The sequence below is a fragment of the Bombyx mori genome, chromosome 26 (genome assembly GCF_030269925.1).
Source record: "Bombyx mori chromosome 26, ASM3026992v2".
Lineage (NCBI taxonomy): Eukaryota > Metazoa > Arthropoda > Insecta > Lepidoptera > Bombycidae > Bombyx > Bombyx mori.
Window position 1 is genome coordinate 5,796,397 of NC_085132.1, and position 12,336 is coordinate 5,808,732.

Below are 12,336 nucleotides of genomic sequence, written 5' to 3' on the forward strand. Positions count from 1 at the left end.
GTTCGATATTTTATCAGGACAATGGCTGTTTATTTTCATCGACTGCCGTTCGCTTTCGTCGGTAACAAAAGGCGGATTTAAATTACAATACGAAACTTTCTTTCGAGATAAAATCGCGGTAATAGAAAATGATTTTTTTTCTGTCACAAGACCTAATCTCCTGACTATCTAGAAGAGTCTGATCGCTGATCAAATCATTGAATGACATAAAATAATATTGCTTGTAAAAATGAAACAAAGACGTTTCCCGGAAACCTGTTACCATCAAAAATTATTTATAAGATATGTTTTTGAAGTGAAACTTCTTTATCGACGTAGGGAGGAAAAAACGTATGTAATGTTTTTAGGTTACGCGCCATTTTAGTTTCTTCCGTTACGCGCCATGTTTAATTTATTTCTATTTAGTTCGTTATCAACAGATGTCGCTGCACGTAAATTCAATAATTCCTGAATCGCGGTGACGAGATGTTACACAGTTGATAGAAGTTCTCGTATTTCTCTTGTTAAATCATACCTTCCTGGCGTCGTGAACGTGATACCGTGATCATGCAGGCGGTTCCCCCGGGGTGCGGCTGCTTCATTGCACTGCGGAGTGGTTGAGCCTTGCGATTATTTTTATATTTTATAAGTTTCACTTTTACCGTGTGTGACTTGCACACACACACACATTTTTTTTCCTTTGGTTCGTTCGGTGAGCGATCCTACGGATCCTGTAAACATCACGGCGCTAATGCAACAACCCATCGTGTGACATGAGGGTGAAGACTCAATCGGTTTATACAACAGCTGAGCTACCTTTCAAACGTGAACGCACGACTGCTTCGCGTCAAACATGGACACGATGGTTATGACTTCCCGAACGGGCCTATACACACATACCATTTCACCAGTTATTTCAATTGAATTTCCCTTGTCCCAGTATACGCAGAAGAAACCGGGGACTATTAAAAACGCAATTATCCAGCTGCCGAACAAAACGTTTCGACTCGTTTTTTCAATTGGCGGATCATTGAAAAAGAAAATTATATACAGGGTGTAATTTTCAAAAAAAAAAAAGCGTTCCGTTTATGAAAATTCCTCATTTTAATGTTGTACGCTGCTAAAAAGACGATACAATGTATTTTCGCGTTCAATATTTTTAGCAGGACAATAGCTGTTTATTTTCGTTTATTGTCCTTTGCTGAAGTGTAGTCTTCGTTCGCACCAGACGACAGATTTAAATTACATTAAGACTCCTCGTTTCGAGATTAAAATTTTTTTTGTTTTTTTTTGTTATTGCTTAGATGGCTGGACGAGCTCACAGCCCACCTGGTGTTAAGTGGTTACTGGAGCCCATAGACATCTACAACGTAAATGCGCCACCCACCTTGAGATACAATTTCTAAGGGTCTCAGTATAGTTACAACGGCTGCCCCACCCTTCAAACCGAAATGCATTACTGCTTCACGGCAGAAATAGGCAGGGCGGTGGTACCTACCCGTGCGGACTCACAAGAGGTCCTACCGCCAGTGAATGATAAAATGAATAAAAAAAATTTTAAATTTCACACGGATGCGCAAACATTTCTGTGCATTAAACTAACTAAAACGCTCTGTGCTAATAGAAAATTAATAATAATTTAAAATGATTTATTTAAAGGTCATCTACCTAGCTACGACTGGTTTCCGTGAATGAAGACGCGATTAATTAACAAAAAATCTAGTATAAATAATCATTCTGATGACAATTATATTAACTAGAGGTCCCGCAGTAGTCGAAATTCGACTATAAATTAATTGGAGCTGTAAGTTTGTACACTATTATGATTGTATTTTCAACGCCAAGACTACACTATAGAAAAATATTAATAAAGACAAACAATATTTAATCTATTCTTAATTTGACCACAGACGTCAAGAACAAAAGTTTGACAATAAATAAACAGTATGCATGCGTGTGTGCGTCAAATACATGGTATGTAGTGTGTGTAATGTTTTCTTTATTGATTTAATGTATCTTTTAAGCATTATTTTAAAAAAATATTAGCATTGTGCACTTCTTCTCTATATTCTCTATAAGTGTGGGAAATTTCATACTCCTCCGTCCGCGCAATTTTCGTAAAAAGGTATACAAAGTTTTTCCTTCACGTATTTATATATAGATAAAAAGCAGGTCCGTTCTTCGAAGAAAAAAAAAGTGTACTTGACAAATATTAAGAAATACGCTTTTGTGTACGAAGTGGCTCCTTACAAGAAGTAGGTCGTACGTCATTTTAATCTTAGTCTCCGAAATTAAGGCGCCGCGGATTACAATGAAGGTAAGGCAGCTTAATGAGTTCCACCGTTCCCGAAATGTAGAGATTTCTCACAGAAGACTGCTCCTCCATTGTGCAACAGCAAAAGTAATTTGCACGAGAAGGTAAATATACACAGGGTAGATTTTCTTTTAAAATTTTTTCGACTTACGCAAATTACGTGGCTGTCGTCGTAAGTATTTTAAATGTATGTGTATGTTATTTTAAATGTACAATTTTAATTTTAAATACAGCAAATGTCTTAGTATTTACTTAGTATAGTACAATGGACTCATTACGCATTCCAATTCGAGATTGAGGAATTCAATTCTAAAAAAAAAAACACTATTTAAACACTAACGTTAGTTTGAGAAGCATTCGTGTTAGTTGTGTTTTTTTTTTATGTGAAACATCTATAGCCACACGTAAAACCGATTTCTGGCGTGGCGACGCGTGCCGTGGCGACGCCATGCGCAATCGACTGTGCGATTCTCTCCCACTCGATCCGGCGTTAAGCCATCTCTTTCACTACACTGAGCTCGAATACCTATAGTGTATACTCCGTAGTACATACAATGTTGCTTACTACAGTACACATAACCTGTGTTTTACTTGAAACCACATTATGTTTTCGGAATATTTTATTTTATCATTATGACATATTTAGTTCCTATCACAATCTGTTCTTTTCTGCATATTACTTTTACAAAATAATGTCGATGTTTCACATCTGCCAGGCGTCCCGTGACGGCTCACATTTTTTAATTTGTTTTGTGGCTATGGACAATGCGTCGTAATAAAACTGTGTTTAAGATTCATGTATTTAAAAAATCATTATTAGTAAAAATAACATTTGTTCTCCCGTAAATACAATGTTGCAAGCAATAGAACATAAATTATCTCATCCTTTTAGCCTTTTACATCAACCAAATGCTATACGACGACCAGTTGTCTCTCTGTGTTGCCTACCAAAGCCTTCGGACTCCTTACGTTTTGTCACTCTCTTTTCTCTCTTATCATGTCTATCCATCAACATGGTATAAAACTAATTTGTTTCGTCTTAAATTTACTTCACGAGGCCTAAGGATGAGAGTTGGACCATAAAAATGAACATTTTGGAAAGGCCCACTAGGTAAAAGGAACAGAGGTAGACCATTGACTCGTTGGGAAGATGAGGTTATAAGGACAGCCGGTCCAAGCTGGAAAAAGATCGCACAGGACAGAGACAATTGGGCATCATTGGAGGAGGCCTTTACCCAATACGGGGTTTCTACATAAAACTACCAAAGTGTTTTAAATCAGTTAAGTGATCATACTTGTTAATAACGGTATTTAGTAGGAAATAAAAGGCTTATTATTATTATTTTAAATTTACTTACTATATTCGTTTTCAAATAATCCATCCATTACCTGTAAATAAAAATAACCATTAAAAACTAATTAGGTATTGGTTGACTTTATTTATTATGAATGTTAGTATTAATAAAAAATCTTCTTGTGATCACGAGTACGAACTTAAAGAAATCTTATTCAGTAACCAAATTATTTTTAACGATATGTGAAGCGGCACTTCAAGACCAGCGCGTAATGAACTCCAAAGTATTTTCTTTGAAGAATACGCTGATTTCTCAGTCGACGTGAATGACCGCTTCATCGAGAAAGGTCAAACCTGAGTGTCAAGTTCTTATCCTCATTCTGCACAACCGTCTTTCAGGCAGGCACGCAACGAAGGTGTTCGTAATATAATTATTTTTCTAGCGGTGCTGAAAATAAAATGTCTGTTGTGTCTTTATCGGGCATTTTAACGGGTCACTACACAAGGGGGTCGTGGGTTCGAATCCCGCCAAGGGAAGATATTTGTATGATAAATATATAAAAAAATGTTTTTTCCAGAGTTATGGATGTATGTTAAATATAATATGTATGTGTATAATAAAAATCTTACATTTATTTTCGTTATCTGGTACCTATAACAGAAGTTCTTTACAAACTTATCACGGGACCAGATAACGAAAAAATTTTTTTTTTGGATCGAATAGTAAGTAGTATTTAACGCATTTTCTGGGTTGGTGACGATTCTGACATATGAAAGGGAAAGTAATAAATAAGAATAGCTATTTTGTTATACGCGTAGATTAAACTCATAACATAAAGAATCTGCGTCGGAAAGCCGAAAAAGATTCAATGTACACAATACGAACAGAAAATCATTTTTAATTTGATAATCAAAGCTAAAATATTGGTAAGTTGGTTAAGTGTAAGTAGTGAGTAACTTAGGCGTTTCCAGATCAATAACCTTAACCATATATTTTCACCTGTGTTGTGGACACTGGAAACACATGCAAGACAATAATATATACTAAATATCGTACACGAAGATACTGACTTCCACGGGAAATCTAATCTGGAACCAGTAATACAGTAGTATTTGGTAGAATTTGGTATTAACCCAAGTTCAAAGGCTCTAAAAGGCTTTAAAATTATAAGTAGCCCTTAAAAAGCTGCAGCTCATGAATCGATTTATCCATGATCTACAAAATCTGCACCAGTTTTCTGTTTATTTTTCCTATCTATGCTGATAGCCTTGAGAGGCTATTTCAGCTTCTCCTTGACGTGTAGGTGAGCTCACGGGGCTCAAACCGGGAGTGTTGCTAACATTGGGCCTAGCAAGAGCAGTGCTTCGCAGAATCTACCACCGAAAACGCGACCCACTGAGAAGATCCGGCCAGAAAAGCTCAATGGGCTGTGTTTATGGGGTAATTTACTCGTCGAGCTCTTCATCACAAGCGACGGGTTCGACGAGGACGGTGACCTGCCAGTTCTCTGGAAATCGTAAAACGCACAAGTAATGATAAAACATTATTCTATCTATTATTATCTGTTCGTACAACCTAAGTTCGTCCCCGGAATAAAACTGTAATTGAGTTTCATGATATGAAATCCTTACTGACCATTATCTTCTCGGATCATTAGGTACACTCGATTGAGACGACGGGTAGAAACTTTCCAATTTCAATGTTCAAGGAAAAGTTTAAGGCATGATGGAGTCAAAGATTTCCACAGAAAAAACATTCATCCGTATTATTTTAGATTTAGCTCATTGTGAGAATATTTTTTTAAAGGAATTATATAAATATTTAAGCATTAAGCGCTTTAATCGTACCCTCTATAATTCAGGTAAAATCTAAAGTGAAGTACTATTTTCTTCTATGTTTAACGACTTATTTTATTTTTCTGTTGTTTGGTAGTGACGAGCTTTAGTGCTGAAAAATAAATTTTGGAAATAGACTGGTTATTTTCTTTTTTTTAAAACCTCAGTAACAGAAGAAAATATATACTTAATCTAATTGATTGAATCTATTGAAATGATAATCTATTGAAATATCAGTGGGCCAACTGGTACAACGCACTGAAGACGAGAAATAAAATTAATTTGTTTTCTTGTCCGATTCTCAAGATTCAGAGGTGGTCGTTACCCAACTAACCCAACCAAATAATCTTCGAATAAATGAACTCCCGTATGTACTGTCGGTTTTGCTAATTTATTCTAGTCAGTAATATAACGGGTGGTTATTTTTGAAAATGCACCAGACATTCACTGTTTTCTATGCCTGAAGGCGATTAATCTTTTGGCAGCACTTCTCATGTCTTCTTGCTGCTAAATCCGTCGCGTACAAAACTGCCGACTGACAAGGTGACACACTCGACGAGCGCACACTTTTTGTAATGTAATACAGGAAGCTTTTTTTACAATATTCATGTTGCCGGGGAGAGTCAGATTTATTTCTGTTAGAATTTGCGATGTTTTCTATTAACATATCAGTAAAGGTAATAAACCTATATATATAAAAGAAAGTCGTGTTAGTTACTTCACTTATAACTCAAGAACGGCTGAACCGATTTAGCTGAAAATTGGCAGGGAGGTAGTTTAGAGCCAGGAGAAGGACATAGGATACTTTTTATCCCGTTCGACATCATTCCCGTGTGACTTGACATTTAACGTCAGTCACTATATAACGTGGTATAACAAAAAAGAATCAGACTTCTATATAGGTCTATGGACTTGGAATAACAAAATTGACGTATAATGACAGCTATGTAATGACGTATGGATGACAATTTGATATTTGTAAGAAATCAATAATAAAACTATTTCTATTAAATAAATAATTCACATTATTGACCAATTGCCCATTCGTATAAACAGTGAAGTGAAGTATAAAACTCGGTATGGTTGAAAATTTAAGTTTTTAGGTGAAGTGAAGTTTAATTAATAATGCCGCGACCAAGACGATCGAATCTTTCCCGACAAAGCCGTGATGCAAGAAGAATACGAAATACTGCAAATGAAAGGACTGAAGAAGAACAAGAAATTGCACGTGAACAGCGCCGCGATAGTATGGCTCGACTTCGTGCTTCTCAATCACGAGAGCAAAGTGAAGCAGCCCGTGAAACAGCTCGGTTGGCAATGCAGAATCGTCGAGCGAACAACAGAGGTCAACAAATAGATAATTTGCGACGCAGAACAAGATATTTATCAAGTGCTGATTTGAATCGAGCAGCGTTTCAATACGATTGCAGCAATGATTACAGCTTGCATCCTAGCGTTTGCATTGGGCAAATGGACGTAGTTTGCGAGTATTGTGGTGCATTAAAGTTTTCCGGAGAAACGCCTGGATTATGCTGCCTTAATGGTAAAGTGAAATTGCCAATGTTGACTCCGCCACCTGAGCCATTGTACTCATTGCTTTGTGGCGAAACACAAGAATCACGCCACTTTCTTGCAAATACTCAAAAATACAATGGTTGTTTCCAGATGATGTCATTTCCAAATAATTTCTGTAATTTTGTCTCATCAAAAGACGAACTTATCAACAATGTATTTCCAGAAATTATTTCTAACTACAAAAATTATGAATGGATGAGTGAGCGAGCAATTTTAGCGGCTAAGAATAAAAAAGATGTAGATGACCTAAACTACATAATTCAAAATAAGATCATTGGAACAATGCATTCATTCAAATCTATTGACTGCGTCACAAATGAAGATGAAGCCACCAACTATCCAATTGAATTTTTAAACTCTTTGGACGTGCCTGGCTTACCACCGCACAATTTACGCCTAAAGGTTGGCTCCGTAGTAATCATGCTTCGAAACATAAACCAACCAAAACTGTGCAACGGTACGCGTTTGGTGGTTAGAAAATTGATGAACAATGTAATTTACGCTACGATAATGATAGGAAAATTCAAAGGTGAGGAAGTTCTCATTCCGAGGATACCGATGATCCCAACCGATATGCCGTTTGAATTTAAAAGACTTCAATTTCCGATACGTCTTGCATTTGCCATGACCATCAACAAATCACAAGGCCAATCCTTAAAAGTTTGTGGTTTAAATCTAGAACATTCATGTTTTTCCCATGGTCAATTATACGTGGCATGTTCACTGGTCTGAAGACCATCTGCGTTGTTTGTTTTTGCGCCTGATAATAAAACAAAAAATGTCGTGTATCACAAGGTACTTAAATGAAGAGCAACCTATGTACTAAAATACAGAAATAATTATGAATGATTGATGTAGAAATTTAGTTTTTTTTGTATTTTTTCCAATAAAAAAAAAATCTGCTTATTTATTGACATTAAGGCGGAACAAAGTTCGCCGGGTCAGCTAGTACATTAATAATTAATCATCCCTTGCAGCACCTTATTCTTGATCTCTCAATAGGGTTATTAGTGGTAGAGTGTGATATGATATCACATGGGTTTCTACCATTATCCTGCCTGTTCTTTCGGGAAGTAATCTTGCGTCAACGTTTGAAGAATCCGATTTGCCATTTATTTAAATAAAAAGTTTTCGTTTTGACCTATCTGCATTTGACGATTTCCGGATTTTTCAATACTTTTGGATAGTTCTCACTTTAAAGATGTTTCTAGACGAGAGGAGTTCCCATTATAGCGGCTATTGGCTGGTACTTTAATGTTTAATACGAATAAAAGAAGATATTTCTGATGTGGACATTTAACGTATTGCTGGCTATAACAAATTTATCACTGGTGGTGGGGCCTCTTGTGAGTCCGCATGGGTAGGTACCACCACCCTACCTATTTCTGCCGTGAAGCAGTAATGCGTTTCGGTTTGAAGGGTGGGGCAGCCGTTGTAACTATACTGAGACCTTAGAACTTATATCTCCAGGTGAGTGGCGCATTTGCGTTGTAAATGTCTATGCGCTCCAGTAACCACTTAACACCAGGTGGGCTGTGAGCTCGTCCGGTCATATAAGCAATAAAAAAAAAAAAAAACATTTATGAAACTGCACCCCTGAGAATTGTTAATACCCATTTTCTCTATAACTTCCTAGATTTGACTGAAATACCCGTTTAGTGAGCTATCTCACGAATCATTTATTATTGGCTTATTATTTATTCGTAAATTATTGGCATATTTTTTTCGTTATCTGCGGCTCTTCTTATTACTTTTCAAAATAAATTCTTATTTTCCGTATCATTGAAGTAATACAATGAATATTACTAATGCTATTAGCAATAACAGTAGATCAGCAACAGTTCGAAACTTTATGAGATCCATACTAAATGTAAATGGTACTATATTATTTTATGGATGTAATTTAAAACACATTTGCTTGATATTGGTATCCGTCGGGATTCTATTACAGAACGGTGAACTTAAAGAATTCCAATAATATTATTCGGAGTGAATCCTAATATTAGAGTAGGGGATTTTCAATATTTAAAGGTTTAGCTTTATTTTATGCTAGTCCAAGTGATTAGTGATTTAATATTGAAAACCACATGTCACTTATTAACATTTTTTGTTTTTATTATATTTGTGTGCTATCAAAGGTGCTGTTGTGATTGTCTGACGTTGATTTTTTAGCGATCATATTAGACTTCTCATCATACTCCTTCAATTTTGTACCCTGGCCTGGACTTTCAGCTGTAGTAGCTAATATTATGGTTTTTTTTTCCGTTTCCAATTAGCACGATACTATACTTTCTCATTCGTATTACGGCAAACTCATAAAAATATATTAGCTGTATGGAATCAAACAAGGCATCGAATGTAATATATGTCTTATTTATAAGTGATGTAACATTATTGCGGTACTGAAGCGGAATACTGGTATGTAAGTTTAATCGTATATAGGTTTTCAAAAACGTATGCATTTCTTTTTTAGATCTATAATATATATACTAGCTGACCCGGCAGACTTTGTAGTGCCTCAATCGATAAATAAAAGACCTAAACTTGTATATAAAATAAACTTAAAACAAACAAAAGGAATCCGTCCGACGGGGGACACATCAAAGGAAAAACAAAATTGTTATTTTTATTTAATTCCGAGCATTTTCATATTTATCTACCTTTTAAACCTTCTCTGGACTTCCACAAATAATTCAAGACCAAAATTTGCCAAATCGGTCCAGCCGCTCTCGAGTTTTAGCGAGACTAACGAACAGCAATTCATTTTTATATCTATACTTCTATACTAATACTAATACTAATACTAATATACTAATAATATTATAAAGAGGAAAGATTTGTTTGTTTGTTTGTTTCGAATAGGCTCCGAAACTACTGGACCGATTTGAAAAATTCTTTTTCCATTAGAAGCCGACATTGTCCCTGATGAACATAGGCTACTTTTTTAAATTTTTTTTTATTTTATTTTTTTGGTTTCATGTGTATTTTAATGTTTCCGAAGCGAAGCGAGGGCGGGTCGCTAGTATATAGATAAGCTCATTCAAAGAGCAAACAGTTCTTGTGTCATCAATGTTAAGTGGAGCTAAGTTTTCGCCAATGAAATTCACAGACGAAGCAAAACATCCGAGAGGCTAACCGCAATAAGGGCAAATGAACCGAAAATCGGATCCTGAACGGTGTCGCTAATAGAAAGGGTTTCGTTGCTATGCGGTTTCGTTTTGTTAAGTGAGTCGTCTATTATCAAAGGTGTATATCTGTGCATTTGGACAAAAAAATGTTATTGATATGTCAATACAGATTGATTTGAATATAATCGTCTCCTTCAAAGAATACGGTTCAAAACCTGCATTAAATAAAGGTTAATACTTAACCTGTTATTTATCTAAGATGTCGTTCAGAAGTGTTTTGTGACTGCCAATGGAATACAAAGTCAATAATTCGTTTTTCTGATTTACCAATAATTGTCCAAAAGTCACATTGCCGGCTTTGATAATAGTCGACTCAAGTGTAGTGATTATTTTAGATCGATCTTACGTTTCTTTATGGACTAGTGGTCCCCCGATAGTCGAGATTCGACTATAATTAATTAAAATTATAGGTTTGTACACTATTAAGATTCATACTTCTATAATCACAGATTTCGCTAACACTTCACTTTAGACTTAGAAATATTAATAAAGATCAAACAATGTTTTAATCTATTCTCAATTTTACCACCGATTTTATGCAATAAGAAAAGTTTGACAATAAACAATAAATAGTAGGCATGCGTGTGAGTGTGTGTCAAATACATAGCAGTGTGTGTAATGTTTTCTTTATTGATTTAATGTATCTTTTATGCATTATTTAAAAAAATATTAGCATTGTGCACTTCTTTTCTATATTCTCTATAAGTGTGGGAAATTTCATATTCCTCCGTCCGCGCAATTTTCGTAAAAAGGGATACAAAGTTTTTGCTTCACGTATTAATATATAGATAAACATAAATTTAAACGTAATAGAGAATGATAAGATTAGCTGACATTATGTAAAAATTACAGACTCTAGTGACAAAAGTGATATTTCTAATATTGCTCAAGAGTGATTCTGAGCTATAAGATTTGGAGTAGAAGTGTTAATGGCATTGAGTAAAATTCATTTTATCGATCAAAACAAGAGAAACGATTGTCTTTGTATTTGTTATATATTCAACATTCGGGCATTTTTACCTATACGGCTGTGTACCTATACGAGTATTAGGTACTTGTCTTACAAAATATTTTCACGGTGAAACGTGTACGGCTCTGATCAAATTAATCCATTAAATTATCATTAATTTTATTATATTATTAATAATAATTAATAATTAAATTAATCATTTCAATTAAAATAGCTTTAATTTTAATTGAAGTCCGCATCAATTTTATCTATATAATTTCTGTATAATTTTCTTTTTCGTTCAATGTCTCTGATAAGACCGATTATTGTACTTTTTATTTAAATTGTGTTTCTAATTACTTTCTTGATGTGCAATAAATTAAAGTCCAGTTCCTAATATGTTATAGACATTTTATTATCTTTGAAGGCAGACAAGCGCTTGGCGTAGGTGCTGGTACATGCATTATCGATTATAGACATGACAGACAATTCCAGAGATATTAAAGCCACGGAGCTGTCTACTGGATAGTATGTCAGTATGCACCGTACAGGAAAATTCAAAGTCAGATGGTGAGTGATATAAGAGATTTCTGGAAATACAATGGTCCCAAATAAGAAAGACGAAGTTTACTTTGATGGCGTGCTGTGCGATAGTTAAAAAAAAAGGTTCATATCAAATATTTCTCAAAACATTCTCCATGAAACATTAAGTACCGAACACAGACTTAGACGTAGGGAATGGATATTCTAATGGTGCAAATTTGCTTCGATACAAACGGCTGGCTTTAATAATATAGGACGAAAGGAAGACCTCCAACGAGCGGGTGATATTGCTCGGTAGACCGACGGTCCAGATGTTTTTTTTTTTTTTTATGATTTAAAGTTTACTGGTGGCCCGAAGGCCTTTCCAGTTTCACCAGGACAGGTGGGCGAGCAAAGGCTCAGCCAAGAGGGGCGGGATTTGCTAACAACTGCCCGAGCGCCTCCGAAGGAGACCTAACAACTCAAGAGCAATTGCTTCGCGAATGAATCTACTACCGGATCGGAATCGCGACCCGCTGAGAAGATCCGGCGAGAAACTCAACGGGCTGATGCATGGGTTAGGTTGCACGTCGACCTCTTTGTCGAGTTCGACGAGTACGGTTACCAGGGTCCCTAAGCCTGCTCCTAGTATTAGAGCTGAAGGCATCTAATGCAAAGG

At 35.7% G+C, this 12,336-nt stretch overlaps 1 protein-coding gene across 2 annotated transcripts in view; it reads right to left on the reverse strand.

Annotated features, from left to right (window-relative positions):
- Positions 1-12,336, reverse strand: part of LOC101742917 (5-hydroxytryptamine receptor 1) — a 146,842-nt gene that overhangs the window by 46,082 nt on the left and 88,424 nt on the right. The window contains exon 2 of one of the 2 annotated variants that reach the window (XM_012691584.4): positions 3,652-3,682. The exons of the other annotated variant lie outside the window; for it this stretch is intronic. The gene's annotated coding sequence lies outside the window, so the exon portion shown is untranslated. The remainder of the gene's footprint in view (positions 1-3,651; positions 3,683-12,336) is intronic. 2 annotated transcript variants of the gene reach the window in all.